Here is a 27876-nt window from a genome sequence, read left to right as displayed (position 1 = left end):
TCTGTAGGACTTTAAGACCCATAGCTCTCAGCTAATTGACAGTATTCCAGTGCTTCAATTCCAAGTTCTCAGGAGAGAAAACATGATTGGCCTACCTTGAGTCAGTGTCTCAACTAAACTTGACCAGGGATTGGAAGGCAATTGTGACTCAATAAAGTTGTCCTGCCTGGCCTGTGAACAAGGCAGGTCCCTAAGAAGTAGGGATATCTCTTGTTCAGTACATAGGAGAGAAGACTTGTTTAAGAAGGAATGGATTGGTGCCCTGAGCTCTGAAAAAAAAGAGGAAATTATAAAATATGTACACCCCCACAAAGAAAAAGACAGAGTGTAATAGTCTCCTAAATGTGATCTTCCTAGGAAGATTAGGTCAGTTTACATAAATCGCAACAATATCTTTTTGGATCCATCTCCTGGATTAATGGGAATAAAAACGAAATGAACAAACAAAAAAACAAATGGGACCTAATTAAACTTAAAAGCTTTTGCATAACAAAGGAAACCATAAACAAAACAAAAAGACAACCTACAGAATGGGAGGAAATATTTGCAAACTATGCAACTGACAAGGGATTAATCTCCAAAATATACAAACAGCTTGTACAGCTCAATATCAAAAAAACAAACAACCCAGTCAAAAAATGGACAGAAGATCTAAATAGACGTTTCTCCAAAGAAGACATCCAGATGGCCAAAAGGCACATGAAAAGATGCTCAACATCGCTAATTATTAGAGAAATGCAAATCAAAACTGCGAGGTATCACCTCACACCAGTCAGAATGGCCATCATCAAAAAGTCTACAAATAATAAATGCTGGAGAGGGTGTGGAGAGAAAGGAACCCTCCTGCACGGTTGGTGGGAAGGTAAATTGGTACAGCCACTATGGAGAATAGTATGGAGGTTGTTTAAAAAACTAAAAATAGAGCTACCGTATGATCCGACAATCCCACTCCTGGGCACATATCCAGAGAAAACTATAATTCGAAAAGATACACGTGCCCTAGTGTTCATTGCAGCACTATATACAATAGCCAAGACATGGAAGCAACCTAAGTGTCCTTCAGCAGAGGAATGGGTAAAGAAGATGTACATGTATACAATGGAATATTACTCAGCCATAAAAAAGAATGAAATAATGCCATTTGCAGCAACATGGATGGATCTAGAGATTATCCTAAGTGAAGTAAGCCAGACAGAGAAAGACAAGTATCCTATGATAGCACTTATACCTGGAATCTAAGAAAAATGATACAGACGAATATATATGTAAAACTGAATCACTTTGCTGTACACCTAAAACTAACGCAACATTGTAAATCAACTATACTTAAATTTTAAAAAATTTTTAAAAGAAAGAAAATAAATAAAAACAAATGATACAAATGAACTTATATACAAAACAGAAATAGACCCACAGACATAGAAAAACTTAGTGTTACCAAAGGGGAAAGGTGGGGGGAGGGATAAATTAGGAGTTTGGAATTAACATATACACACTACTATATATAAAATAGATAGCCAAAAGCACCTACTGTATAGCACAGAGAACTGTACTCAGCATTTTGTAATAACCTATAAGGGAAAAGAATCTGAAAAAGAATATACATATATATATATATGTATGTATAACTGAATCACTTGAAACTAATACAACACTGTAAATCACCTACACTTCAATTAAGAAAATCAGGTCAGTTTACAAAGTGAACCACCCACTGTCCATTCTATAACCTTAGGCAACTTTGTTGCCCCAATAATCTTAACAGCTGATTCCCAACCAACAGGAATGAGGGCCCTAGAAGATGAGATAAAGTAAATGATTAAAACTTTAGGAATTTAACCAAAATTTTTCCTAAGACCTGTACTGTAATGTCTGTCAAGGTATAGAGAGATACCTTGGTCTGCAGTCTGTTTCCCAGCTACAGTCATGATAAAAGTCTGTTTAGGCAGATGGCAAATCAGACTGGGGAGCTCCATTAAGTTCCATCCAGCTCACCTAGCTTGGTAACCACCAACATTCAAATGGCCTAGTCCTCCCACTCCAAAGTTGTGGGGTTGGGTTTGTCTTGAGCCATTCATGTGTAGCACAGGTGAGTAGTAGCAAGGGCATTCATAAGGAGGAGCACCACTAGGGGTAGATGTACTGAGTGACAGTACTACCAGCAGAAGCTCTTAATGGTCCCCATTTATCAGTGTGGGTGTGTCACTTTTCTTAAAGGACTAAGACCTGGTTGACAGAATGTTCTCAGATGCTTTGGTAACCAAATGCCTATACAGGAATACATTCTCTAGGGATTTGGACATGTGTCAGCTAAGTTTGGAGATCAGGGTAGTACAGAGCCCCCTTACTGGTGAACCAGAGATATACTGATGAGTAGACTTTTATAAAAGAACTTTCCTAGCCATAGTACACAAATAATCAATCCTCCTTTGGTAGGCAGTCTTTCTCAGTGTGTATTGGAAGGGAGTCCTGCAGTTCTAGTGGATCGTCTTCTGTATGTTGGCTCTCAGTGCTAGGGCATTTGTGATAGGGGCCAGGGATGCTGGTCTTAGGTACAAGACATGTGCTAAACCTTCTCATTAAGTAAAATGAAGGTTAGGCTAAGCAGTTATCAGAAATGTCCAAGAGGGCCTCTTCATCCTAGATGGTGTCAGTCAGTCCGTCCTGAAACTAGTTTTAAAAGGTGACTTTTTTCCTAGTCTAGTCTCGTCTAAAGAATCAGAAATGGTAGTATATTAGCAAATTGCTTCCTTCCCTTTTCCCTTTCCTTCCTCATTAAGTTCTTCCTTTATACCAGGCACTGTACTGGTGTTGGGATGCAGTGATGAACAAGCAAACAAGATCCTTACCTTTGTGGAGCCTACATTCTATTGCAGGGAAAATACAGTAAATGTGTAAACAATAAATAACACAATTACAGGTACTGATAAGTGCTGATACGGACAGTAAACTGGGTAATGGGGTAGAGAGTAATGAAACAGGGCCTTGGTCAAGGGAGAAGAGTCTATTGGAGGAACCAAAACAAAGGCCAAGGAAGAGCAGTACAAGATGAGGTGAGGGAAGTGGTAGGCAGGTTCTGGAGCTATATTAGGCCATGGTAGAGGAGTTTAGATTTTGTTCAAAATGGAGTAGGTAAGCACTGGAGCATTTTAAATAGGAGAGTGGTTCACTCTGGTTTGTTTTCCTCTAGTTGTGCTGTTTGGAAAATGACTGGAGTATGGAGAGGCTAGAGTGGAAGCAGAGAGACCAGTTAAAAGGCTATGATGGTAGTGCAGGTGAGAGAGCTGGATAATTTGGGCCAAGACTGTAGCAGTATTCTAATGAGAAGTGGTCAAAATTGAGAGAGATTTTGGAGATAGGGTTGATAGCCCTTAGTAAGTTTATATCCTGGGTATGGCCTACAAATATGTCAGATGGCCATTCCACTTTTGGGGACTTACAAACACCTACCAAGGTATCTGTAAAAAGATCTATTGCCCCCATAAGGTGCTCTGGTTGTGTGTATTACCAGGCTATACTGGGTTGTCTGTCTGTACAGTAAGTAATTAATAACAAGTAAACCCTTGCTAGACCTCATCTGCAGGAACATAGAGGTCCCTTAGTCCCACATGCAGAATATCAACTGAATGAAGAACTTTGGGAGTGTCTCAGGGTTCTCATCATATCCCTCAGGGTACTTGAGGCTGAATGACAGGTTGGTGAGGCAGGCTTGGTGGCTGCCCTGACCCTAGACTTGGACCTGTCAGCTCAGTCTGACATACCACGTGTATGACCAGCAAATACAAAGCAAGTCATGGACAACCTCACTTGTTCTATTATAGCAGATAACTCTCTGTTTATTCTCAGCTCTCCTGCTCTCAGATTTCTGACTCTGTGCTCAACCATACACATACAGCCTTACAAAAGGCTGCTTCTAGCCTTTTGGTTCGGATGCCCATCATGTCACCCTGTGAACCTTGTTCTCAGTTCTGCTTTCCTGTCTGATCTCAGCATCCTTCTTTCCAGCTCCCTGCTCTCCCAAACACACCTATTATGATACTGAATGAAAAATTTTCTGCTGAAATTGTGGCCACAGAGCCCCACTAGAGGTGGTGACTCAGACTTGTGCCCCAAGGGTTGTTTTATTTAGTTAGGTACTACTCTTGAGCCCACAGGACCACAACCTTTTGCCTTAAATTGCTCTTCCATTGGGCAAGCTCAGAGATTCACTGAATTGGAGCAAAAGTGAATGAACCAATGATCTTATTTGTGATACAACTTCAGCTAAGATAGGTCAAGGTTGATTAAATAGAAGAGATCAGTTCGCTCAATAAGTAAGATACCAAAGCTGTGTCCAGGGCAGAAACAAAGAAATGGGGAAGCAGTGCGTTCTGTTGAGGGACATGTGAAAACTGTGAAGGTTGTCAGCTCAAAGTACTCTGCATTTCCTTCTTGCCTATAGATAGTTCCATTGGGCTTTTGCCCTGTTCCCCTACCCCAATTGAATTTTGGGGTGCTTCACAGCATCTGACAGTTCATACATTAAGAAAATAACACTGAATTCCTATCTTATGCTGTGCACTGGCTCCACATTGGGGATATAAGGATGAGTAAATTGCAGTGGCATTCTGACTCACCTCTGCTTCTGCTTCCCTGATCCATCCCACTGCCACCTGAATCCCATCATTTCCCTTCCTGAGAAACTGTAGCAGTGCTATAAATGCTTAATAAATACCTCATGAATAAATGGAAATTATTTCTAAGTTCCTTTTGTTCAGAGACTCTTTGCACTAAATCTTTGTATTTGTTTCCTCCAAATCAAATCTCATATTTTAAACTTACATTAATTTTTTTCTTGCCCTGATGTTTGCAGCTCTTCCATGTTTAGAGTCTTCTGCATTTTTTATTTCCCTCCTGTTGATTTAATCTCATAGGTCACTTATTCTAAAAAAAAAAAAAAAGTTAAGCTTTGTGCTTGGTTTTATGGCATGTCTTGTATATAGTTCTGTTTCTGGATATGATGCCATTTGTGAATATGCTTTTAATTATTTCTCAGTTTTATTATCGAACAAGCTCATTGCCTTCATTATGCTTACAAAGTTTGGTAATATAGTCTGACGTTCAAATAAGTAGCATTAACATTATTCATTGGTTTTTAAGGGTCTAAATTTTACTCAACTTATCTGTTATGATTTTATTTTATATGGCTATTTTACGTGTCGCAATTTAATCATTCACTAATAAATTTATTAAGTTTTCAAGGTTTCTGAAACACAAAATTGGGGTTAAAAAAAACCTTTTTTGTTCTTTCTGTCCAGGTTACTACAAAGAACTTCACTGTTCTGTAGATTTATATCCATCCGTCCTTCCTTCCTCTGTCCTTCCATCCTTCCTTTCTTTTTCTTGTGCCTACTGAGATTTGAGACAATTCCTTCTCTATATGTTGAGAAATATGGAATTATGGCAGGGACTCGGGTACTGACTATCCCAGCTCCTTTGGCTTTAATATGGACAGAGGGGCTTCCATGTTAGAGAAAATTGTGCTCAAATCAGTTTGTCCACTTTCTAAGTCTGTGATATGAGCAAGTTTTTTTTTTAACTTCCTTTAGCCTCAGTTTCCTCATCTTTGAAATGGAGATAACACTGTGCTCAATGCTGGCATAAAAATTAAAGTAGATAATGTGTTTAAGTGCTCAGCACAATACCTAGCATATCAGTACTTTTAAAATGACGGTGTAGTAATGCTAATCTTCCCTCTGCAAGCCCAGTATAAGAAGGATCAGTCAGCATAGCAGCATGCCTCTGCCTCTCCCGTAGTCCTTCACACACACCTCTCCCCTGCATCTAAGGAATACAAGCCCAAGATAAGAGTCCTCAAAGAGGAAACGTGTCTAGTTTTCCTTCTTGCGCTCTCATTATCTGCTGATGATGCTGGCATGAATTCCTGCAGAGGATGGTCTTATGCCGGATGTATGACCATTTTCTTGACTCTGCCAGTGGAGGCCTAGGGAGGGTATTCTTACTCTGACTCACCAATAAATTTTTGGTAAGTGATAAGCCTTGAGATGTGTGGTTGTTAAAATATACTTTTAAATGTTCTAAAGGTGGAGGGTAGGATCATGGGAGAAAGTGGCTGAGACAGGGTAGAAAAGAAGATCAACATATTTAACACTGTGGAAAAAAGGTCAAGAACCTAAGAGGCCAGGATATCAGGCGGACTATCTATTTGAATGTCAAAATCAATAAGAATTACACTAGAAATAGTGTTGGAGTGACAGTGAACCAAAAGGTAAAATCAAGGAATGAAAGGGAGTGACCTTGGGGAGCCTTCAATCCTGCAATAAGGCAGGGTGGTGGGTGGTAAAGTCTAATGTTATGGGACTCAGAGCAGGGGACTTGGGGAGAGGGCAGGTGGAGAATGGTGTGAAAGTAGCAGTGAGGAACCAGAATGGCACCAATCAGGCCTCATGTTTGAAGGGTGTGGAAGAGAAAAAGACTTGTCATCTAAGAGGGCTACAGGGAAATCAGCATCCTCAGGGGAAAGTACAATTTCAGTTTAAATAAGAAGGTAAAGGAAGTTGAAGAAAGCTTCAGAGAAGAGATCCAGGATCTGGGGATTTTGCTGTTGTCTACCCATGAGTCCACAGGGCTCAGTGGAAGGGTTAGGATTCCTGGAGATGGTATAGAGGCTTGGAGTTCCCCCCCGTCCTCCTCTTCATCATCATCATCATCATCATCATCATCATCATCTCTCCCTTGCATACATCCTCAGTTCCTTTGCCTCTCTCTCACTTCAGCAGCCTTGCCTGGCTGAACCACAGCACTGATTAAATCCAATTCTTTGCCTATTCCATGCCTGTAAAATCATGCTGCTGAGCTTGCATTAAGTTAATGATCATAACCTTAAGTGGGCCCATAATGCTGCCTGGCAATCATACTAGATTTCTCCAGTCATTTTCTGTTTCATTTCCTCCTAGATGATTATCGCATGTCTTCAATCTCCTTACATGTTCACCATCTCCTCCGCAGTCTTCACTTTCAACTGATGACCTTGCTTCCTAGTTACAGAAAAGAAATAGAAGAAAAAGAGCTTTCACAGGCTTTCACAACCATACCTACCTCCTACTTGTAGTAGTATCCGTATACTCTGCTTTCTTTCCTGTTACTGTGAAAGAACTAACCTAATAAGTGCCTCGTAATTCTTTCTCTTATATCAGTTTCACCCTCTCTGAATCATTGTCTTATACATGAAAATATGCTTGTATTTCCCCCATCTTAAAAATAATCCTCCTTGACTCCACTTTCCCCTCTTGCTATTGCCTTGTTTCAGTTCAACTTCACGGCAAAGCTTCTTGGAAGAGTTGTCTGTCGTCTGTTGCTAGTTTTTGTCCTCCCATTCTTTTTTTGTACTCAAGCCAGTCGTATTTCTGCTCCCCAAATTCCATCAAAACATTTCTCTATCGTTATCTGACTTAACATTCAGGAGCAGAGTTAACCACTGTCTCCTCCGTGTAATACCTTCTTCACTTTATTTTAAAAGACTTGTCAAGAACTATGCAGAACTAAGATTTTACCCTATTTGTGAGCTAACAAGTTAGCTTGCCCGTTTCATGAATGGTGGTAGAAGACACAAGACTTCTACAACAGAGACGAAAGACAGTTTATTACTTACAGCAATAGCAGTAGCCAGAGTAGGAGTCTTTTTGTATTGGTTCCCTTAGCCCTAGTTACTCTGAGACAATGTGAAGGGGGCCAGACTACACCTGCCCACGTGGTAAGTCGAGTTATTAGAAAGGAAACCTGATCTTAGAGAACCCAAATATTTTATAATGGTCAATAGGCGTGCCTTCTCTTTGCTCCACAGGGAGATAGTCCCGAGTTTTCCAAGGCTGTTTGCTATGCAGACATTCTTGAAAAAGATCATACGGACCTATCATATCATATAAAATGTCATGTCACTGACTATCAAGACAGGCAGTGCCTTGCTTGCAGTGTGTACAGAAACACGAGAGACCCATGGAGAACTGTCTCACAATTCCTCCCTCTCTGGCCACTTCTTTTCTCCCTCCTCTCCTTCACTTCCCCATACTCTAGGTCTGGGCTGTCTAGTACTATAGCCACTAGCTCATGTAGCTATTTAAATTAAGTTTTCAGTTATTCAGTTGCATTAGCCATATTACAGGTGCTCAATAGCCACATGAATGGCACAGATGTATAAATATTTCATCATCTCAGAAAGTTCTGTTAGACAGCACTACTCTGCATGTTTGAGTGCTCCTAAGCTCAGCCTTTGGATGTTTCTTTCTGTATTCTATTCCTATATAGAAATAGAGATTTCTATAGAATCTTGTAGAATAAGATTTATTATGGAATAAATATTTATATATATTGCTCTCTCTTTTCTTTCTATATTCCCTCCCTTGGTGATCTCATCTAGTCTCAAGGCTTTAAATATGACTCTCAAATTTGTGTAATCCTAAATCTCTCCCCCAGAAGTCCAGATTTAATTCTTTAGTAGCATTCTGCACACCTTTACCTGAATGCCTAGTAGGCACCTCAAAAATAATGGCCAAAACCGAACTCCTGACCTTCTTGCCACAGCTGCTCCCTCTCCCACCAACAAATCTGTTCCTCCTGCAGTCTTCCCAGTATGAATTAAGTCAGTTCTCTTCTTCCAGTTGTTCAAGCAAACAAACAACAGTTTTTAAAAAATCAACCCTTAGATTCATCCTTGACCTCCCTCTTTTCCACAAAACCGACACATCTGTCCCATTGGCTCTTGTTTCAAAATATGTCCAGAATCTGACTTTTCACCCTTCCCCTGCTACTACCTGGTCCAAGCCAACATCATCTTTTACCTGGATTGTTCCAGGCAAATTTGGCCCCCTTTTTGGTCTCCCTGCTTCTACTCTTGTCCCCTGTGGTCCGTTCTCATAAGAGCAACTAGAATGGTCTTGTTGAAAAAGTAAGTCAGATCATGAATTTCTCTGCTCAGAATTCTTTAGTAGCTTCCTATCTCACTCAATAAAAGTCAAAGTCTAGGGCTTCCCTGGTGACGCAGTGGTTGAGAGTCTGCCTGCCGATGCAGGGGACACGGGTTCGTGCCCCGGCCTGGGAAGGTCCCACGTGCCGTGGAGTGGCTGGGCCTGTGAGCCATGGCCATTGAGCCTGCGCGTCCAGAGCCTGTGCTCCGCAACAGGAGAGGCCACGCCAGTGAGAGGCCCACATACCGCAAAAAAAAAAAAAAAAAGTCCAAGTCTAGTCACACTGGCATTCTCACTCTTGCTAAAATATTCAAGACATGCTCCCACCTCAGAGCCTTTATAGTTGGTGTTCTTTCCACCACTTCCCCCCCAACGCAGCTCCACACATGTGCTTTTTCCCTCATGATACTGACTTATTGAAGAGACCAGGCCAATTGTCTTATAGTGAGCCATATAATGAATTTCTCTGTTTACTCATGGTGGTGTGTAGCTTATTTCTCTCTTGCCTGTATTTCCTATAATTGGACATTAAATCTGAAAGTTTGATTAAAGCTAAATATTCTTGGCAAGAAAAGTCCATACATGATATTCAGTCTTCATATTACATCAAATTGGAAGGTACATATCTGATTATCCCACCATTAGTGATTCTAAGTTTAACCAAGGTGTTAAGGTGGTAATTTTCAGATTTCTCCATTATAAATTTATATTTTTACCTTTGTGATTAACAATCTGAAGGGTGAATGTTATTTGTTTAATCATGTGATTTTTAAGAATGTTTTTTAGCTATATAAGTTTGTTTTTTCAAATAAAGTAGTTTTTAGAAATCCATCCAATATATAAAACAGATAACAGCAGAACTATTCTAGTTGCAGTGGGAAATGGCTAGTATTGGCAGCTTCCAAGGGAACTGTGACGAGCGCAGTTTGTAATTCACAGAGCCCAGCCAAGTGCTGGAGGAAACAGAGGCCCAAAGAGGATCCATGAAGTCTTAAGGCGGCCTAGCATCTCATGAGAAAGGCTCAGTGCACTTTGTGTTAGAGCACAGGGTGGGGAGCTGTCACTTTCTGGGAAAGCCGTGGTTATGGGTGATCACTAGAATGGCACTTGGTTTTTCCCTGGCAGTCCACCCACTGTTTTTAGTTGTCTGAGTGCTGTCTTTGACATTCTATCTGTTCTGCAGATGTGAAGATTTGAAATTACTTCATTTTTAGTGTGTGTTGGGCTGCAGACTTTTTTTGTTTCCCTTTTGGAAATTCTTCATCCACAAAGAATTCCGGAATCAGACATTATTCATCTTATGTCTGGAACACTAAAATCTCATGAGCTTCCATATGTCTTACCTCTTTCCACCTTTAGAATATTGAAAATGCTGCCACAACTGAAGTCAGTTTTATCATTTCCTTGCTGCTTGCTTCCTTTCTGCACCTTATTTATCGTACAGCCTTAATGTGCCTTTGTAAAGAATTGAACAAGTAAATTTGGTATATCCACAGAATGTATCTAAGATGTATGGTATAGATTTTTATTTTCATGAAAAGAGGTCTCCCTATATTAAGTGGAAAAAGCAGATAATAAACTATAATTGTCTCACTTTTGTTAAAAAAATCAATATTCACAAAAATCCCCATGTCTATTTCTGTGAATGTTTATGTGTGTGTTGAAAGTCAAAAAAGGCAAAAATGTTCATATTGATATTATCTCTGGGTGTGACCTTTATTTTCCTCTTTGTATTTCTTTTTTTTTCCCAGCAGTCATGTCTTATTTCTACAGTCATTACTTTTATAAAGATTAAAACTGTTTTTAAAAAAAATAAGCAATAATAACTTTGATCTGTCTAATCCAAGCTACGTTGAAGGCGATTCCAGGCTCCTCCTCTGCTTACTCCATCCATGCCATCTGCTGGGATTTCTCCCTGTTCTCTTATTGTCCCATTCAAGCAAGTTTTCCCCTGACCCAGGCTCTTATTTATTTTACTCCAGGTTCCTGGTCCTCTCCTAGAATTGCACACTTGGCTCTGGAGAGATTCTCTGTTCACTTGTACCCAAATAAACTTGTCAGGAAAGGAAAGGAGGAAGCAAAAATTGTGTTCTAAAAGGAACTGTCACTGGAAGTGATCAAGGCCCAGAAGTGCCCCAATATATACCTGTTGAATGAATTGATCTGTTCTTTTTTGTCTCATTTATTTTATAAGTTCCTATAATCAGGAGCTTTGCTTGTTTTCTATAATGCCCTAAACATTTTGGGTACTTAATATACATGAATGAATAGTCCTTTTTTTTTTAAAGATCCATAATTTACCTAATAAAAGTGAATGTAGGATCTATTGTCAACTTTGACCAGAATTTGTGCTTGCACAGGGATACAGAAAAGGACAGGATTTAAAGATAACTTACATTCAGCTCATACTCATAGACTTGTGATCGTGGGTAGTCACATAGGCCTCTGAGCTTCCTTCATTTATAGCCTCACTGATTCTCTTCTGGACTCTCTCTGCAGAGGCCTTCTGCCTGGTCTGCCTGGCTTTGGTCTTGCTTCCCCAACTCTGTCCTCTGCAGTGCTACACAGTGATACACCCACAGTGTAAATCTGACCTGGTCTCCACCACCCCCGACTGAAATCTCTCAGGGACTCTCTGATGCTACATTGCCTCCCACCCAACCCCCACCATTTAGCGGTAGCACCTAGAAGCCTCTCTTCAAACTTGCCACTGGAATAACACCAAACTCCCAGTAGTTCCTCACACCTCCCAGGCCTCCTGGGGCCACCTCCTGCCTTGCTCCATTTGTCCACAAGGCATCTTCCCTTTCTTTCTGCAGCCACTGCTTCTGCTTAACTCCAGGCTGAGCTTGGCAGCCCTCCTCTCTGGGGTGCCTTCCTTGATGTAAAAGATATTCTGTTTCTCTGCCCACTCACACTGCAAGCTGTTTGAGGCAAAATTATAGGATCTGTAGTTCCCTTGTCTTGAAGAGTACCTGGCAGCATTCAAATGTTTATTAAACTGTACTGTATATATGTTCTTCTAAACCATCCAAATGATTTTTATTTACAGAATGTGATTTCATTTTTATATAATCTCCTCCAAAATAAGAAAAAGGCTTAGAAAAGGAAAATATATGAATTAAAGTAACTTAAAATACTACCAGCAGTCAGAGATGACTATTTTTTGGAATATATTATGGAGAATTTCTTTTTAATTATAAAATGGTCAAAGTTTAACCTCCTGATTTTCCTTTGGAGCCAGTACTCCAAGAAATCAGTAGCTTTGCAAATTACATGCATTAAAAATTAATAGCCAGTTCATTGTGCTTCCCACTTCAAAGAATACAAAATAGTTTTCTGGTAAATATATAGCTTTTCTGTAATTCAAAACAAGAAAGAAGTTTTTGCTTTTCTCGTGTTCCCTAGACCCCAGAGCCATCTTTTGTCCTATTTTTCCAGAAGAGAAGGCGAATCCCAGTGAGGGAAGTGACTTGACCATCTTACTGAGCTGGTCAGTGCAGAAGCAGAAGCTGGGAGGAGAAGCCCCTGACTGCCCACCTGGTGCTTTTCCCCTCAGGCACATTTCCTCTTTCTCCACTGGAGTAAAGATAAAAGTAAGTTTTTAAGCACTTCCTAATTCCTGTATGCTCAAATTAGACCTGCTGCTGAGATGTTCTTATTTTACTTTTAGTCTCATTAAGACATGAGCCCTAAACCTAGAGCATTAATTGTTCTTTCATGTTCATATATATAATTTCTTTGAGCACAAGAAAAATATTGCCTTCTAAGAGATTTCTTAATTTATTTTCTCAACTATTTTTGAAGAGAACACAACAAATAAAATATTCCAGGTGTCCTTTTTTATCCTGCAAATACATATAGTATATGTTTTTGTATTCCTCTAAACTGTACTCTTGGGATCAGTTTCCATACTGAGTCATCCACCACTGAGCACCCGGGTTTTCCAGGCAAACTGTTTTATTATTTCTAAATGACTCATTCCTTCTGAATCATCACACCTTATGTATTATGTTAAATAAAAAGTTTTAGGCACTTTTCTACAATTTTTCTTCTTCCAGACTTCAAAATGTCCCATTTAAATGACATGGCTATTCAACCAGGTTTCCCTTGCATCTACGATTTATGTGGATCATTTTCTTCTTGAACCCTTTCATCATTTGAGATAAGCAGAGGAAGTTCTTTACCTCATACCCTCTGCTCCAGATGTTTCCTGAAATAGAACACATAAATAGCAACATAAAAATATGTGTAACATCATTCTCTGTTTTCCATCATTATATTTATGTTGTTTAAGGTTTTATTAACTTCCCAAATTTCTACGTGAATTTAGGGAGAAACACCTGTAAAAGAAAAGTATAGCTTTAATGTTTGCTGGTACACAAAATCTTTGGAATTCAGCGTGTTGGAAGAATGTAGCACTTTTCTCCCTTGACTTCCATGTCATATTTGGCTGGTTCTCTTCCTTCCTTCCCTTTGGAAATTCATTCTCTGTCTTCTTCCTTGAATCCTTCTCCTCACCCTATACATACCAGCCTTCCTCAGAGTGTTTTTTGTTTTTGTCTCATTATTCTCACATTCTTTTCTTTTTTTAAATTTTATTGGAGTATAGTCGATTTACAGCATTGTATTAGTTTCAGGTGTACAGCACAGTGAATCAATAATACATATACATATATCCACTCTTTTTTTTTTTTAGATTTTTCTCCCGTATAGGCCATTACTGAGTAGAGTTCCCTGTGCTATATAGCAGGTTCTTATTAGTTATCTGTTTTATATATAGTAGTGTGCATATGTCAGTCCCAATCTCCCAGTTTATCCCTCCCACCCCCCATCCCCTGGTAACTATAAGTTTGCTTTCTACATCTGTGACTCTACTTCTGTTTTGTAAATAAGTTCACGTGTACCCTTTTTTTTTAGATTCTACATATAAACGATATCATATAATATTTGTCTTTCTGTGTCTGACTTACTTCACTCAGTGTGACAATCTCTAGGTGCATCCATGTTCTGCAAATGGCATTATTTTGTTCCTTTTTATGGCTGAGTAATATTCCATTGTATATATGTACCACATCTTCTTTATCTGTTCTTCTGTTGATAGACATTTAGGTTGCTTCCATGCCCTGGCTATTGTAAATAGTGCTGCAGTGAACACGGGCACATGTATCGTTTTGAATTACGGTTTTCTCAAGGTATATGCCCAGGAGTGGGATGCTGGGTCATATGGTAGTTTTACTTTTAGTTTTTTAAGGAACCTCCATACTGTTCTCCATAGTGGCTGTACCAATTTACATTCCCACCAACAGCATAGGAGGGTTCCCTTTTCTCCACACCGTCTCCAGCATTTATTGTTTGTAGATTTTTTTTTATTGGAGTGTAGCTGCTTTACAATATTGTGTTAGTTTACACTGTACAGCAAAGTGAATCAGCTATACATATACATATATCCCCTCTTTTTTTGGATTTCCTTCTCATTTAGGTCACCACAGAGCACTGAGTAGAGTCCCCTGTGCTATACAGTAGGTTCTCATTAGTTATCTATTTTATACATAGTATCAGTAGTGTATATATGTCAATCCCAATCTCCCAATTCATCCCACCCTGCCTCTCCACCTTGGTATCCGTACATTTGTTCTCTATGTCTGTCTCTATTTCTGCTTTGTAAATAAGATCATCTATGCCAATTTCTTCAGATTCCACATATATACGTTAATATATGATATTTGTTTTTCTCTTTCTGACTTACTTCACTCTGTATGACAAAGTCTAGGTCCCTCCATGTCTCTACACATGACCCATTTTCATTCCTTTTTATGGCTGAGTAATATTCCATTGTATATATGTACGACATCTTCTTTGCCCATTCCTCTGTTGATGGACATTTAGCTTCCTTCCATGTCCTGGCTATTGTAAATAGTGCTGCAGTGAACACTGGGGTTCATGTATTTTTTTGAATTATGGTTTTCTCAGGGTATATGCCCAGTAGTGGGATTGCTGGGTCAGATGGTAGTTCTATTTTTAGTTTTTTAAGGAATCTACATACTATTCTCCATAGTGGCTGTATCAATTTACATTCCCACCAACAATGCATGAGGGTTCCTTTTTCTCCACACCCTCTCCAGCATTTATTGTTTGTAGATTTTTTTGATGATGGCCATTCTGACCAGTGTGAGGTGATAACTCACTGTAGTTTTGATTTGCATTTCTCTAATAATTAGTGATGTTGTGCATCTTTTCATGTGCTTTTTTGGCCATCTGTATGTCTTCTTTGGAGAAGTGTCTTTAGATCCTCTGCCCATTTTTTTTTAAACAACTTTATTGGACTATAACTGCTTTACAATGGTGTGTTAGTTTCTGCTTTATAACAAAGTGAATCAGTTATACATATACATATGTTCCCATATCTCTTCCCTCTTGCGTCTCCCTCCCTCCCACCCTCCCTATCCCACCCCTCTAGGTGGTCACAAACCACCTAGCTGATCTCCCTGTGCTATGTGGCTACTTCCCACTAGCTATCTATTTTATGTTTGGTAGTGTATATATGTCCATGCCACTCTCTCACTTTGTCACACCTAACCCTTCCCCCTCCCCATATCCTCAGGTACATGCTCTAGTAGGTCTGTGTCTTTATTCCTGTCCTACCTCTAGGTTCTTCATGACCTCTTTTTTTTTCTTAGATTCCATATATATGTGTTAGAATACGGTATTTATTTTTCTCTTTTTGACTTACTTCACTCTGTATGACACACTCTAGGTCCATCCACCTCACTACAAATAACTCAGTTTCGTTTCTTTTTATGGCTGAGTAATATTCCATTGTATATATGTGCCACATTTTCTTTATCCATTCATCTGTTGATGGACACTTAGGTTGCTTCCATGTCCTGGCTATTGTAAATAGAGCTGCAATGAACATTTTGGTACATGACTCTTTTTGAATTATGGTTTTCTCAGGGTATATGCCCAGTAGTGGAATTGCTGGGTCATATGGTAGCTCTATTTGTAGTTTTTTAAGTAACCTCCATACTGTTCTCCATAGTGGCTGTATCACTTTACATTCCCACCAACAGTGCAAGAGTGTTCCCTTTTCTCCACACCCTCTCCAGCATTTATTGTTTCAAGATTTTTTGATGATGGCCATTCTGACTGGTGTGAGATGATATCTCATTGTAGTTTTGATTTGCATTTCTCTAATGATTAATGATGTTGAGCATTCTTCCATGTGTTTGTTGGCAGTCTGTATATCTTCTTTGGAGAAATGTCTATTTAGCCCTTCTGCCCATTTTTGGATTGGGTTGTTTGTTTGTTTGCTATTGAGCTGCATGAGCTGCTTATAAATTCTGGAGATTAATCCTTTGTCAGTTGCTTCATTTGCAAATATTTTCTCCCATTCTGAGGGTGGTCTTTTGGTCTTGTTTATGGTTTCCTTTGCTGTGCAAAAGCTTTGAAGTTTCTTTACGTCCCATTTTATTTTTGTTTTTCTTTCCATTTCTCTAGGAGGTGGGTCAAAAAGGATCTTGCTGTGATTTATGTCATAGAGTGTTCTCCCTATGTTTTCCTCTAAGAGTTTTATAGTGTCTGGCCTTACATTTAGGTCTTTAATCCATTTTGAGTTTATTATTGTGTGTGGCGTTAGGGAGTGTTCTAATTTCATACTTTTACATGTACCTGTCCAGTTTTCCCAGCACCACTTATTGAAGGGGCTGTCTTTTCTCCACTGTATGTTCTTGCCTCCTTTATGAAAGATAAGGTGACCATATGTGTGTGTGTTTATCTCTGGGCTTTCTATTCTGTTCCATTGATCTATATTTCTGTTTTTGTGCCACTACCATACTGTCTTGATTACTGTAGCTTTGTAGTATAGTCTGAAGTCAGGGAGTCTGATTCCTCCAGCTGCCTTTTCGTTCTCAAGATTGCTTTGGCTATTCGGGGTCTTTTGTGTTTCCATACAAATTGTGAAATTTTTTGTTCTAGTTCTGTGAAAAATGCCAGTGGTAGTTTGATAGGGATTGCATTGAATGTGTAGATTGCTTTGGGTAGTAGAGTCATTTTCACAATGTTGATTCTTCCAATGAAAGAGCATGGTATATCTCTCCATCTATTTGTATCATCTTTAATTTCTTTCATCAGTGTCTTATAGTTTTCTGCATACAGGTCTTTTGTCTCCTTAGGTAGGTTTATTCCTAGATATTTTATTCTTTTTGTTGCAGTGGTAAATGGGAGTGTTTCCTTAATTTCACTTTCAGATTTTTCATCACTAGTATATAAGAATGCCAGAGATTTCTGTGCATTAATTTTGTATCCTGCTGCTTTACCAAATTCATTGATTAGCTCTAGTAGTTTTCTGGTAGCCTCTTTAGGATTCTCTATGTATAGTATCATGTCATCGGCAAGCAGTGACAGCTTTACTTCTTCTTTTCCAATTTGGATTCCTTTTATTTCTTTTTCTTCTCTGATTGCTTTGACTAAAACTTCCAAAACTGTGTTGAATAAGAGTGGTGAGAGTGGGCAACCTTGTCTTCTTCCTGATCTTAGTGGGAATGGTTTCAGTTTTACACCATTTAGGACGATGTTGGCTGTGGGTTTGTCATATATGGCCTTTATTATGTTGAGGAAAGTTCCCTCTATGCCTACTTTCTGCAGGGTTTTTAATCATAAATGGGTGTTGAATTTTGTCGAACTCTTTCTCTGCATCTACTGAGATGATCATATGGTTTTTCTCCTTCAATTTGTTAATATGGTGTATCACGTTGATTAATTTGCATATATTGAAGAATCCTTGCATTCCTGGAATAAACCCCACATGATCATGGAGTATGATCCTTTTAATGTGATGTTGGATTCTGTTTCCTAGTATTTTGTTAAGGATTTTTGCATCTATGTTCATCAGTGATATTGACCTGTAGATTTCTTTCTTTGTGACATCTTTGTCTGGTTTTGGTATCAGGGTGATGGTGGCCTCGTAGAATGAGTTTGGGAGTATTCCTCCCTCTGCTATATTTTGGAAGAGTTTGAGAAGGATAGGTGTTAGCTCTTCTCTAAATGTTTGATAGAATTCGCCTGTGAAGCCATCTGGTCCTGGGCTTTTGTTTGTTGGAAGGTTTTTAATCACAGTTTCAATTTCAGTGCTTGTGATTGGTCTGTTCATATTTTCTATTTCTTCCTCGTTCAGTCTCAGCAGGTTGTGCATTTCTAAGAATTTGTCCATTTCTTCCAGGTTGTCCATTTTATTGGCATAGAGTTGCTTGTAGTAGTCTCTCATGATCCTCTGTATTTCTGCAGTGTCAGTTGTTACTTCTCCTTTTTCATTTCTAATTCTATTGATTTGAGTCTTCTCCCTTTTTTTCTTGATGAGTCTGGCTAATGGTTTATCAATTTTGTTTATCTTCTCAAAGAACCAGCTTTTAGTTTTATTGATCTTTGCTATCATTTCCTTCATTTCTTTTTCATTTCTTTCTGATCTTATCTTTATGATTTCTTTCCTTCTGCTAACTATGGAGTTTTTTTGTTCTTCTTTCTCTTAATTGCTTTAGGTGCAAGGTTAGGTTGTTTATTTCAGATGTTTCCTGTTTCTTAAGGTAGGATTGTATTGCTATAAACTTCCCTCTGAGAACTGCTTTTGCTGCATCCCATAGATTTTGGGTTGTCGTGTCTCCATTGTCATTTGTTTCTAGGTATTTTTAGATTTCCTCTTTGATTTCTTCAGTGATCGCTTCGTTATTAAGTAGTGTATTGTTTAGCCTCCATGTGTTTGTATTTTTTACAGATCTTTTCCTGTAATTGATATCTAGTCTCATAGCATTGTGGTCGGAAAAGATACTTGAGTCAATTTCAGTTTTCTTAAGTTTACCAAGGCTAGATTTGTGACCCAAGATATGATCTATCCTGGAGAATGCTCCATGAGCACTTGAGAAAAATGTGTATTCTGTTGTTTTTGGATGGAATTTCCTATAAATATCAATTAAGTCCATCTTGTTTAATGTATCATTTAAAGCGTGCGTTTCCTTATTTATTTTCATTTTGGATGATCTGTCCATTGGTGAACGTGGGGTGTTAAAGTCCCCTACTATGATTGTGTTACTGTCAATTTCCCCTTTTATGGCTGTTAGTATTTGCCTTATGTATTGAGGTGCTCCTATGTTGGGTGCATAAATATTTACAATTGCTATATCTTCTTCTTGGATCGATCCCTTGATCATTATGTAGTGTCCTTCTTTGTCTCTTCTAATAGTCTTTATTTTAAAGTCCATTTTGTCTGATATGAGAATTGCTACTCCAGCTTTCTTCTGATTTCCATTTGCATGGAATATCTTTTTCCATCCCCTCACTTTCAGTCTGGATGTGTCCCTAGGTCTGAAGTGGGTCTCTTGTAGACAGCATATATACGGGTCTTGTTTTTGTATCCATTCAGCCAGTCTGTGTCTTTTGGTGGGAGCATTTAGTCCATTTACATTTAAGGTAATTATCGATATGTATGTTCCTATTCCCATTTTCTTAATTGTTTTGGGTTTGTTAATGTAGGTCTTTTCCTTCTCTTGTGTTTCTTGCCTACAGAAGGTCCTTTAGCATTTGTTGTAAAGCTGGTTTGGTGGTGCTGAACTCTCTCAGCTTTTGCTTGTCTGTAAAGGTTTTAATTTCTCCATCAAATCTGAATGACATCCTTGCTGGGTAGAGTAATCTTGGTTGTAGGTTTTTCTCCTTCATCACTTTAAATATGTCCTGCCACTCCCTTCTGGCTTGCAGAGTTTCTGCTGAAAGATCAGCTGTTAACTTTATGGGGATTCCCGTGTGTGTTATTTGTTGTTTTTCCCTTGCTGCTTTTTTTTTTTTTTTTTTTTTTTTTTTTTGCGGTATGCGGGCCTCTCACTGTTGTGGCCTCTCCCGTTGCGGAGCACAGGCTCCGGATGCGCAGGCTCAGCGGCCATGGCTCACGGGCCCAGCCGCTCTGCGGCATATGGGATCCTCCCGGACCGGGGCACGAACCCGTATCCCCTGCATCGGCAGGCGGACTCTCAACCACTGCGCCACCAGGGAGGCCCCCCTTGCTGCTTTTAATATGTTTTCTTTGTATTTAATTTTTGATAGTTTGATTAATGTGTGTCTTGGCGTGTTTCTCCTTGGATTTATCCTGTATGGAACTCTCTGCTTCCTGGACTTGATTAACTATTTCCTTTCCCATATTAGGGAAGTTTTCAACTATAATCTCTTCAAATATTTTCTCAGTCCCTTTCTTTTTCTCTTCTTCTTCTGGGACCCCTATAATTGGAATGTTGTTGTGTTTAATGTTGTCTCAGAGGTCTCTGAGACTGTCCTCAGTTCTTTTCATTCTTTTCTCTTTCTTCTGCTCTGCAGTAGTTATTTCCACTATTTTATCTTCCAGGTCACTTATCCGTTCTTCTGCCTCAGTTATTCTGCTATTGATCCCTTCTAGAGTGTTTTTAATTTCATTTATTGTGTTGTTCATCATTACTTGTTTCCTCTTTAGTTCTTCTAGGTCCTTGTTAAATGTTTCTTGCATTTTCTCTATTCTATTTTCAAGATTTTGGATCATCTTTACTATCATTATTCTGAATTCTTTTTCAGGTAGACTGCCTATTTCCTCTTCATTTGTTAGGTGTGGTGGGTTTTTATCTTGCTCCTTCATCTGCTATGTGTTTTCCTGTCTTTTCATTTTGCTTATCTTACTGTGTTTGGGGTCTCCTTTTCACGGGCTGCAGGTTCGTAGTTCCCGTTGTTTTTGGTATCTGTCCCCAGTGGCTAAGATTGGTTCAGTGGGTTGTGTAGGTTTCCTGGTGGAGGGGACTGCTGCCTGTGTTCTGGTGGATGAGGCTGGATCTTGTGTTTCTGGTGGGCAGGTCCACGTCTGGTGGTGTGTTTTGGGGTGTCTGTGGCCGTATTATGATTTTAGGCAGCCTCTCTGCTAATGGATGGGGTTGTGTTCCTGTCTTGCTAGTTGTTTGGCATAGGGTATCCAGCAGTGTAGCTTGCTGGCCATTGAGTGAAGCTGGGTGTTGGTGTTGAGATGGAGATCTCTGGGAGATTTTCGCCGTTTGATATTCCGTCGAGCTGGGAGGTCTCTTGTGGACCAGTGTCCTGAAGTTGGCTCTCCCACCTCAGTTGTACAGCCCTGACGCCTGGCTGGAGCACCAAGAGACTGTCCTCCACACGGCTCAGAATAAAAGGGAGAAAAAATAGAAAGAAAGAAAGAAAGTGGATAAAATAAAATAAAGTAAGATAAAATAAAGTTCTTAAAATAAAAAATTATTATTAAGAGAAAAAAAATTTTAAGTGAAAAAAAATAAAAAACAGTCGGACAGAACCCTAGGACAAATGTTGAAAGCAAAGCTATACAGACAAAATCTCACACAGAAGCATACACATACATACTCACAAAAAGAGGAAAAGGGGAAAAAATAGTCTATCTTGCTCCCCAAGTCCACCTCCTCAGTTTGGGATGATTCGTTGTCTTTTGAGGTATTACACAGATGCAGGGTACATCAAGTTGATTGCGGAGCTTTAATCCACTGCTTCTGAGGCTGCTGGGAGAGATTTCCCTTTCTCTTCTTTGTTCGCACAGCTCCCGGGGTTCAGCTTTGGATTTGGCTCCTCCTCTGCGTGTAGGTCGCCTGAGGGCGTCTGTTCTTCGCTCAGACAGGACGGGGTTAAAGGAGCCGCTGATTTGGCGGCTCTGGCTCACTCAGGCGCGGGGAAGGGAGGGGTGCGGATGCGGGGTGAGCCTACGGAGGCAGAGGCCAGCGTGACGTTGCACCAGCCTGAGGCGCGCCGTGCGTTCTCCCGGGGAAGTTGTCCCTAGATCACGGGACCCTGGCAGTGGTGAGCTGCACAGGCTTCCAGGAAGGGAGGTGGGGATAGTGACCTGTGCTCGCACACAGGCTTCTTCGTGGCTGCAGCATCAGCCTTAGCGTCTCATGCCCTTCTCTGGGGTCTGTGCTTTTAGCCACGCCTCGCGCAATCTCTGGAGCCTCCTTTAAGCAGTGCTCTTAATCCCCTCTCCTCATGCACCAGGAAACAGAGGCAAGAAAAAGTCTCTTGTCTCTTCGGCAGCTCCAAACTTTTCCCGGACTCTGTCCCGGCTAGGCATGGTGCACTAACCCCTTCAGGCTGTATTCACGCCGCCAACCCCAGTCCTCTCCCTGGGATCTAAGCTCCGAGCCCCGCCCGTCCCAGCCGGTGAGCAGACAAGCCTCTCGGGCTGGTGAGTGCTGGTGGGCACCGATCTTCTGTGCGGGAATCTCTCTGCTTTGCCCTCCGTACCCCTGTTGCTGCGCTCTCCTCCGCGGTGCTAAGGCTCCCCGCCTCCGCCACCCGCAGTCTCCGCCCACGAAGGGGCTCCTAGTGTGTGGAAACCTATCCTCCTTCACGGCTCCCTCCCACTGGTGCGGGTCCCGTCCCTATTCTTTTGTCTCTGTTTTTTCTTTTTTCTTTTGCCCTACCCAGGTATGTGGGGAGTTTCTTGCCTTTGGGGAGGTCTGAGGTCTTCTACCAGCGTTCAGTGGGTGTTCTATAGGAGCAGTTCCACTTGTAGATGTATTTCTGATGTATCTGTGGGGAGGAAAGTGATCTCCGCATCCTACTCTTCCGCCATCTTCTCCTAGCTCTTCTGCCCATTTTTTGATTGGGTTATTTGGTTTTTTTGATATTGAACTGCATGAGCTGTTTTTGTATTTTGGAGATTAATCCCTTGTCGGTTGCTTCATTTGCAAGTACTTTCTCCCATTCTGAGGGTTGTCTTTTTGTTTTGTTTCTGATTTCCTTTGCTGTGCTTTTAAAAGCTTTTAAGTTTAATTAGATCGCATTTGTTTTTTTATTTTTCCTCAGAGTTTTGTCCTTGACTCTTTTCTCACCTATGCAGGTTCAGTCTTGTCCACTCTGGTGGCTTTAAAACCTTTATCTGGTGCTTACTCCCAAGTCTTTATTTTCAACTCCTATCTCTACTGAATGGGAATTCAGTATATTCATCTGAATGGGAAATATGTCTCCTGGATGCCACCAAAATAACACATGCCTACAGCTGAGTCTGTCTCCCCTACACCCTTGCCCCTCAAGCCTTAGCACACAATAATCAGCCTCAGCCTCATTTTTACATCTCCCTAGAACCCATTTTTAAAAATTTGTTATCAAATATTACATATTCTCATATTTAAGGTGTCAATCCTTAAAAGACCTTTTGAAAGTATCAGTTTCTCCTCCCAACTAGGCCTGCTCCTCAGAGACAATGACTGCCAATTTTTTCTTAGCTATTTCTTCCATTATTTACCTTCATATTTATAAATGCATATATATTGCAACTTCATCATTAATTAATTTTAAACCTTATGTCTTGCTTTCCTGATATGAATTTCAGTTCTCTCACCCCTGTTCCACCTCATTAACAAAATAAAAGGTAAAAATTATGTGAGCATCTCAACAGATGCAGAATAAATATTTAACAGAATTAAGCCACCTTATGAATGAATTAAAGACCTAAATGTAAGACCAGACACTATAAAACTCTTAGAGGAAACATAGGCAGAGCACCCTTTGACTTAAATCACAGCAAGATCTTTTTTGACCCACCTCCTAGAGTAATGGAAAGAAAATCAGAAATAAACAAATGGGATGTAATGAAACTTAAAAGCTCTTGCACAGCAAAGGAAACCGTAAACAAGATGAAAAGACAACCTCAGAATGGGAGAGAATATTTGCAAATGAAGCAACTGACAAAGGATTAATCTCCAAAATACACAAGCAGCTCATGCAGCTCAATATCGAAAAAACAAACAACCCAACCCAAAAATGGGCAGAAGACCTAAATAGACATTTCTCCAAAGAAGACATACAGATTGCCAACAAACACATGAAAGGATGCTCAACATCACTAATCATTAGAGAAATGCAACTCAAAACCACAATGAGGTATCACCTCACACTGGTCAGAATGGCCATCATCAAAAAAACCTGTGAACAGTAAATGCTGGAGAGGCTGTGGAGAAAAGGGAACCCACTTGCACTGTTGGTGGGAATGTAAATTTATACAGCCACTATGGAGAAGAGTATGGAGTTTCCTTAAAAAACTAAAAATAGAACTATCATATGACCCAGCAGTACCACTACTGGGCATATACCCTGAGAAAATCATAATTCAAAAAGATACATGCACCCCAATGTTCACTGCAGCACTATTTACAATAGCCAGGATGTGGAAGGAAGCTAAATGTCCATCAACAGAGGAATGGGTAAAGAAGATGTACATATATACAATGGAATATTACTCAGCCATAAAAAGGAATGAAATTGGGTCATGTGTAGAGACATGGAGGGACCTAGACTCTGTCATACAGAGTGAAGTATATCAGAAAGAGAAAGACAAATACCATATGCTAACGCACATATATGGAATCTAAAAGGACAGTACTGATGAACCTAATGGCAGGTAGGGCAGGAATAAAGATTCAGACGTAGAGAATGGTCTTGAGGACACGGTGGAGAGGGGAAGCTGGGCTGAAGTGAGGGAGTAGCGTTGACATATATACACTACCAAATGTAAAATGGATGGCTAGTGGGCAGCTGCTGCATAGCACAGGGAGATCAGCTCAATGCTTTGTGACCTAGAGGGGTGGGATAGGGAGGATGGGAAGGAGGCTCAAGATGGAGGGGATATGGAGATATATGTATACTTATAGTTGATTCACTTTGTTGTACAACAGAAACTAACACAACGTTGTAAAGCAATTATACTCCAGTAAAGATACATATTAAAAGAAAAAAAAGCTTATGAGATTTTTTAAAACTTAACAAACTAGAAATAGAAGAGAACTTTCTCAATCTGATAAAGGGTATCTACCAAAAACCCTGCAGCTATCATCATATTTAATGGTGAAAGACTTTTCCCTAAGATCAGGTACAAGGCAAGGATGTCTGAACTCACCACTTCTATTCAATATTGTTCTGAAGATCCTAGCTAGTGCAGTAGTCAGTAAGGCAGTAAATATTGGAAAGGAAAAACTAATAACTCTGTAGTCTCAGACAATATGATTCTCTATATAGAAAATCCCAAGGAATTTATCCCTCAAATACTATAAGTGAATTTAGCCAGGTGGCAAGTGACAAAATCAATACATATAAGTCAAATGTATTTCTCTATACCAACAACAAACACAATGGAAAATGAAATTAAACTAACAGTACCATTTGTATTAGCATCAAAAAACATGAAATACTTGGGAATAAATTTAATGAAAGGCCTACAGACATTGCTTAGAGAAATAAAAGAGCATCTAAATAAATGGAGAGGTACACTACGTTCATGGATTGTGATGACTGGAGACTTGATATTGTTAAGGTCTCCATTGTTACCAAATGGAGATTTAGATTCAATGAAATTCCAATCAAAACCCCAGCAGGTTTTCTTTGTGAAAATTGGCACACTGATTCCAGTATTGATATGGAAATGCAGAGGACCTAGAATAGCTAAAACAAAAAGAAAAAAATGGAGGATTTACATTATTATTTTAAGGCTTACTATAAAGCTACAATAATTATGACAGAATGGCATTGGTGTTTATAAAGACAAAAGAATAGAGAATCCAGAAATAAATCCATATATATGGTAATTTGCTTTTCAGCAAAGGCTCCAACATAATTCAGTGGGGACAGGATAGTCTTTTGAACAAGTGGTGCTGGGTGATGTTCAAACTCAGCTCATACCATACATAAAAATTAATTCAAAATAGATTGTAGACCTAAACATAAAACTTGAGACCCCCAGAAAAACCTTAAGAGAAAACATCTATGTCCTTAAGATAGGCAGAGATCTTAAGACAGGATACAAGTGTATTAACTATAAAAGAGAATCGGATTAATTGGATTAATAAAATTAGAATTAAAACCAAAAGCTACTGCTAAGAAAATGGAAAGGGAAGCCACAGACCAAGAGATAATATCTACATCTAAAATATGTAAATGAACTTTTAGAACTCAGTAGTCAAAGACAACCCAAAAGATTTGAATAGAAACTTCACAAAAAATGATACATATGAATTGCTAATAATAAGCATACGAAAAATGCTCAATATCATTAGGGAAATGCAAATTAAAACCACAGTGGGATACCACTTCACACCTGCTAAAATGGGTAAAATTAAGGAAACTGACAAGTATCCAAAAGGTTGTAGAGCCACTAGAGCTCTCAGGTGTTGCTGATGAGAGCGTAAAATAGTAGAACCACTTTGGAAAACTATTTTACAGGTTTTTATAAAATTAAAGTACACTTCTCATGACTCAGTATTTCCATTGTTAATTACCCAAAAGAAATGAACGTGTATTCACAAAAAGACTTTTACTTGAAGGTTCACAGCAGTTTTAATTCATGATAGTCCAAACTAGAAACAACCCAGATGTCCATTAACTGAATAGATAAGACAAATTTGGGTATATTTAATTATATATCAATAGAATATCTACTAAGCAGTAAAAAGGTATAAACAAATTATGCATTCAATAACATGGATGAATCTCAGAACCATTGTTCGAAGTGAGAGAAGCCAGACAAAAAAGTATACATCTCATGTGATCACATTCATGTGAAGATCTAGAACTGGCAAAATGAATGTATCGTGATAGGACTCAGATCAGCAGTTGTCAGATATTGCAGCATAGGAGAACTGATTGGGAAAGGGCACAGGAATAGTTTTAGGGTGATGTAAATGTTCTTTCTTTTTTAGGACAGTGGCTACTACACAATATGAACATTTTTACTGTATGTAAATTATACATCAGTAAAGCTGATTTAAAATAAAAGTGAGGCGCTGAAGAGCTGAGAGGAAGCTCTCTGTTTTAGAGTAGGATTTGTCAATTAGTGGGCTTCATGTAAGGTGATCATGTGGATATCCAATCTCCAGAAAAGGATTCTTTAATCCATAATGGGGGCTGGGAGCTGGAGGTAATAAGCCTGGTTTCTGTTGACCTGGACTTGGGCAGGGGAAAGGGGGCTGGTGGACTTAATCAGAAAGTAGACTTTTACTCAACTTTAAGTCCTTTACCACCCTCTCCTTCATATACAGCCCTGGGGTTGATGCTTTTCTGGTTCAGTTTTTTTCACCAGCAAATAAGATTCCTGTCTTAGCAGGACGAAGGAGGGATGATTTTCTGAGTTTATGGAGTAGTGGTGGGGAGAACTCTAACTATTCCTTTGCAGACTTTCAAACAGTCCCCTGTGTTCAGTCCTCTGCCCTAGCCCATTTTCTGTGGCACTTGGTACCTCCTAACCTGGGCCTTTGGGGATTGTGCAGGGAGAATTGGTTTGTTTGCCATTAGTATCCCTTCCTCCTCTACTCTGCTAAGTCATTGACCATTCTGCGGCTGTTTTCTATCTTCTTATACAGTGATTTGGGGTTACAGGTGTCACTTAGGTTCTTTGAAGACAGAGTTTACATTCCTATTTTTGTTCTTACTGTTTGGAGGAGGACCTTAGAACTGTAAAATCCATACTGTACATTTTCAACTTCAGCAATACGAAACTCCTGCTAAGTCTCCAAACACACAAGGTTTTTTCATCTCTCTGTACCTTTGTAGAATTCCTTTTTGCTTATAAGTTCCCGTTGAATTTCTTCTCCACCTGCTAAGGCTTTTATCTTTCAAAATCCAGTTCTCCCTCCTAACTTTTCTTGTCGGCTGCCTCTGTACCTTTATTTCACAAGAAATCCACTTCATCAGGAAGTTTACTCTGGAGGAATACCAGGAGCCACTGGAAAGTACTTGTTAGAGTAATCATACACTGATTAAAGTGAAAGTGATAGGAAGTGTTGAATGAACTCTGAAATTGCATATGAACCACTTAGATAGAAATTGGGAAAATAGACCCTGGCCCATTGCAGGGATGAAAGAAGCAGGGAAGATGAAAGCCTTGGGG

General features: G+C 39.5%; 1 protein-coding gene across 5 annotated transcripts in view; it reads left to right on the top strand.

Moving 5' to 3' along the window:
• PPP2R3A (protein phosphatase 2 regulatory subunit B''alpha) overlaps positions 1-27876 on the top strand; it is a 217192-nt gene that overhangs the window by 19190 nt on the left and 170126 nt on the right. For 2 of the 5 annotated variants that reach the window (XM_081235602.1, XM_081235606.1), the window contains exon 1: positions 12472-12559. The exons of 2 other annotated variants lie outside the window; for them this stretch is intronic. The gene's annotated coding sequence lies outside the window, so the exon portion shown is untranslated. Of the gene's footprint in view, positions 1-12471; positions 12560-27876 lie in introns of those variants that run through there. One more of the 5 variants, XM_081235604.1, reaches the window with a different exon arrangement.

The sequence above is a fragment of the Mesoplodon bidens genome, assembly GCF_964165515.1.
Source record: "Mesoplodon bidens genome assembly, chromosome: 5".
Lineage (NCBI taxonomy): Eukaryota > Metazoa > Chordata > Mammalia > Artiodactyla > Ziphiidae > Mesoplodon > Mesoplodon bidens.
The sequence above is the reverse complement of the archived record's forward strand: the minus strand, read 5'-3'. Positions and strand labels throughout refer to the sequence as shown.